General features: G+C 41.3%; 1 protein-coding gene across 1 annotated transcript in view; it reads left to right on the top strand.

Annotated features, from left to right (window-relative positions):
* The first annotated feature begins 279 nt into the window (after positions 1-279).
* LOC112081048 (uncharacterized) overlaps positions 280-4,804 on the top strand; it is a 12,637-nt gene continuing 8,112 nt past the window's right edge. The window contains exon 1 of the mRNA XM_024147014.2: positions 280-372. The gene's annotated coding sequence lies outside the window, so the exon portion shown is untranslated. The remainder of the gene's footprint in view (positions 373-4,804) is intronic.

Genomic DNA, 4,804 nt, shown 5'->3' with positions numbered 1-4,804 from the left:
CATTGCTGATGCATGCCTGGATAGGTATTTTACATATCAGCTAACCACATAAATGTTATAGCAATCTGGTGCCGATGGCAAAGTTGATGACGTGGCACAGAACCGTCGGTTGATACATGCAACGTCTGAGCAGGGGAACGCAACATTTTTAACACTCTGCTCAAGTGTAAAAAGGTGAACCTGCTAGCAGCATATTATAACTGATTATGACTTGGCAGCATACACAAACACACACCTGAGCGGTCTGCCAGGTTAGTGGGTGAATGTGTGACTCATTTCCTTTCCTGGAGACGTCAGTCTTCTGCTGGGCTGTAAAAGGAGGTGAGGTGGTTCCGTGTTCACTAGATCAGAGGACGGTTCACCAGGAACACGGTAAGAGAAGATCATTTACTAATGCATAGATACTTTTTCTCTTAAACTCTCATATTATTTGTGTGCAGTTAGTAATTGTAAAATATTTAACAGTGTTTATGATCTTAGATCTGTTGTCTGATTACAATGAGATGTTCCCTTTTCTGCTAAATTCTCGCTTGAATTATGTGTGCGGTTGGGAATTGTACTGCAAATTCCTAACAGCGATTGAGCACTTTGAATCTTAATTCAGATAAGATATTTAACCTACAGTAGCAAAAATATATAAATTATATATATATATACACACTACCGTTCAAAAGTTTAGGGTCACTTAGAAATGTCCTTGTTTTTGAAAGAAAATCACATTTATTTGTCCTTTAAAATAACATCAAATTGATCAGAAATACAGTGTAGACATTGTTACTGTTGTAAATGACTATTGTAGCTGGAAACGGCAATTTTTTATGGAATATCTACATAGGTGTACAGAGGCCCATTATCAGCAACCACCAATCCTGTGTTCCAATGGCACGTTGTGTTAGCTAATCCAAGTTTATCCTTTTAGGCAGAGCTCCTCTGTCCAGTGTCTGTGTTCTTTTGCCCATCTTAATCTTTTCTTTTTATTGGCCAGTCTGAGATAAGACTTTTTCTTCGCAACTCTGCATAGAAGGCCAGCATCCCGGAGTCACCTCTTCACTAGTGACGTTGAGACTGGTGTTTTGCGGGTACTATTTAATGTAGCTGCCAGTTGAGGACTTGTGAGGTGTCTGTTTCTCAAACTAGACACTCTAATGTACTTGTCCTCTTGCTCAGTTGTGCACCGGGGCCTCCCACTCTTTCTATTCTGGTTAGAGCCAGTTTGCACTGTTCTGTGAAGAGAGTAGTACACAGCATTGTTCGAGACCTTCAGTTTCTTGGCAATTTCTCACATGGAATAGCCTTCATTTCTCAGAACAAGAATAGACTGAAGAGTTTCAGAAGAAAGGTCTTTGTTTCTGGCCATTTTGAGCCTGTAATCAAACCCACGAATGCTGATGCTCCAGATACTCAACTAGTCTAAAGAAGGCCAGTTTTATTGCTTCTTTAATCAGAACAGTTTTCAGCTGTGCTAACATAATTGCAAAAGGGTTTTCTAATGATCAATTAGCMTTTTAAAATGATAAACTTCGATTAGCTAAGACAATGTGCCATTGGAACACAAGAGTGAGGGTTGCTGATAATGGGCCTCTTTTCGCTGTGACAGACCAGGGGGTTTGGTCAAGACATTTACACAGATCAGACACGGACAGAGTAGGATTAGCTCGGTTTCAAGGGTGTTTATTAAATAGTAAATCAAAAGAAAAGGATAGGTCTCCCCCATGAGACCCTCTCCCGGGATACCGTCATCTGGGCTCTGGGTCTTTCTGTATCCTGTCGGCACACAAACTCCCTCGTCTTAGCTCGGGCACCGTCGCCAATTACACAGAAGTCACCTTACTTCCCCCCGTCCTTTCCTGTGTGCTGCCCTTCTGGCAGCTTTATGGGGCTTGTACAGGTGGTGAGCAATCAGCCCTTGATTACTCACCAACTCCCCAATCAGCCCCAATTAGTCATGGCCGGAGAGCCCGTCGAGACCTGGCACGTCCAGCAGATGGAGCCATCACCTCGTGATGTATACTCCGTCTGTCACCAGGCCTCGACGAGTCTCCCCCTGGTGGCTGACCTGCTGTACGCCACAACGCCTACGTAGATATTCCATAAAAATCAGCATTTTCCAGCTACAATGATAATGACCCCAAACTTTTGAACGGTGGTGTATATCGATATAATATTGTCCCAAAATATTATTGTGATATGTACATTTATAGATTTTTCCCCCCATCACTAGTGAACAAAGATGGCGACTCCCATGTACTTACCACAAAACCCTAATTTGCTAAATTTGCCATACATTGCTCTGCGTTACTATTTTTGGTATCAGCATTAGCACAGTATACATGATCCTAATAACCCCTCTCTCTGTTTCTCTCTCTCTCTCTCTCTCTCAATTCAATTCAATTCAATTCAAGGGGCTTTATTGGCATGGGAAACATGTGTTAACATTGCCAAAGCAAGTGCAGGTAATAATACACAAAAGTGAAATAAACAAACAAAATTAACAGTAAACATTACACATACAGAAGTTTCAAAACAAGAAAGACATTACAAATGTCATATTATATATATACAGTGTTGTAACAATGTACAAATGGTTAAAGCACACAAGTTAAAATAAATAAGCATAAATATGGGTTGTATTTACAATGGTGTTTGTTCTTCACTGGTTGCCCTTTTCTTGTGGCAACAGGTCACAAATCTTGCTGCTGTGATGGCACACTGTGGAATTTCACCCAGTAGAATATGGGAGTTTATCAAAATTGGATTTGTTTTCAAATTCTTTGTGGATCTGTGTAATCTGAGGGAAATATGTCTCTCTAATATGGTCATACATTGGGCAGGAGGTTAGGAAGTGCAGCTCAGTTTCCACCTCATTTTGTGGGCAGTGAGCACATAGCCTGTCTTCTCTTGAGAGCCATGTCTGCCTACGGCGGCCTTTCTCAATAGCAAGGCTATGCTCACTGAGTCTGTACATAGTCAAAGCTTTCCTTAAGTTTGGGTCAGTCACATGGTCAGGTATTCTGCACTGTGTACTCTCTGTTTAGGGCCAAATAGCATTCTAGTTTGCTCTGTTTTTTTGTTAATTCTTTCCAATGTGTCAAGAATTATCTTTTTGTTTTCTCATGATTTGGTTGTGGTCTAATTGTGCTGTTGTCCTGGCTCTGTGGTGTGTTTGTGTTTGTGAACAGAGCCCTAGGACCAGCTTGCTTAGGGGACTCTTCTCCAGGTCATCTCTCTGTAGGTGATGGCTTTGTTATGGAAGGTTTGGGAATCGCTTCCTTTTAGGTGGTTGTAGAATTAACGGCTCTTTTCTGGATTTTGAAATTAGTGGGTATCGGCCTAATTCTGCTCTGCATGCATTATTTGTGTCTACGTTGTACACGGGAGGATATTTTGCAGAATTCTGCATGCAGAGTCTCAATTTGGTGTTTGTCCCATTTTGTGAAATCTTGGTTGGTGAGCGGACCCCAGACCTCACAACCATAAAGGGCAATGGGCTCTATGACTGATTCAAGTATTTTTAGCCAGATCCTAATTGGTATGTTGAAATTTATGTTCCTTTTGATGGCATAGAATGCCCTTCTTGCCTTGTCTCTCAGATCTTCACAGCTCTGTGGAAGCTACCTGTGGTGCTGATGTTTAGGCCGAGGTATGTATAGTTTTTGTGTGCTCTAGGGCAACGGTGTCTAGGTGGAATTTGTGGTCCTGGCGACTGGACCTTTTTTGGAACACCATTATTTTGGTCTTACTGAGATTTACTGTCAGGGCCCAGGTCTGACAGAATCTGTGCAGAAAGATCTAGGTGCTGTTGTAGGCCCTCCTTGGTTGGTGACAGAAGCACCAGATCATCAGCAAACAGTAGACATTTGACTTCGGATTCTAGTAGGGTGAGACCGGGTGCTGCAGACTGTTCTAGTGCTCGCGCCAATTCATTGTATATATGTTGAAGAGGGTGGGGCTTAAGCTGCATCCCTGTCTCACCCCACGACCCTGTGAGAAGAAATGTGTGTGTCTTTTGCCAATTTTAACCGCACACTTGTTGTTTGTGTACATGGATTTATTAATGTCGTATGTTTTACCCCCAACACCACTTTCCATCAATTTGTATAGCAGACCCTCATGCAAATTGAGTCGAGGCTTTTTTGAAATCAACAAAGCATGAGAAGACTTTGCCTTTGTTTTGGTTTGTTTGGTTGTCAATTAGGGTGTGTAGGGTGAATACATGGTCTGTTGTACGGTAATTTGGTAAAAGCCAATTTGACATTTGCTCAGTACATTGTTTTCATTGAGGAAATGTACGAGTCTGCTGTTAATGATAATGCAGAGTATTTTCCCAAGGTTACTGTTGACGCATATTCCACGGTAGTTATTGGGTCAAATTTGTCTCCACTTTTGTGGATTGGGGTGATCAGTCCTTGGTTCCAAATATTGGGGAGATGCCAGAGCTAAGGACGATGTTAAAGAGTTTTAATATAGCCAATTGAATTTGTTGTCTGTATATTTGATCATTTCATTAAGGATACCATCAACACCACAGCCTTTTTGGGTTGGAGGGTTTTTATTTTGTCCTGTAACTCATTCAAGGTAATTGGAGAATCCAGTGGGTTCTGGTAGTCTTTAATAGTTGATTCTAGGATTTGTATTGATCATGTATATGTTTTGCTCTTCATTCTTTGTTATAGAGCCAAAAAGATTGGAGAAGTGGTTTACCCATACATCTCCATTTTGGATAGATAATTCTTCGTGTTGTTGTTTGTTTAGTGTTTTCCAATTTTCCCAGAATTGGTTAGAGCCTATGGATTCTTCAATATAC

The sequence above is a fragment of the Salvelinus sp. IW2-2015 genome, unplaced genomic scaffold (genome assembly GCF_002910315.2).
Source record: "Salvelinus sp. IW2-2015 unplaced genomic scaffold, ASM291031v2 Un_scaffold16690, whole genome shotgun sequence".
NCBI lineage: Eukaryota > Metazoa > Chordata > Actinopteri > Salmoniformes > Salmonidae > Salvelinus > Salvelinus sp. IW2-2015.
This window is presented reverse-complemented; position numbering and strand designations above follow the sequence as displayed.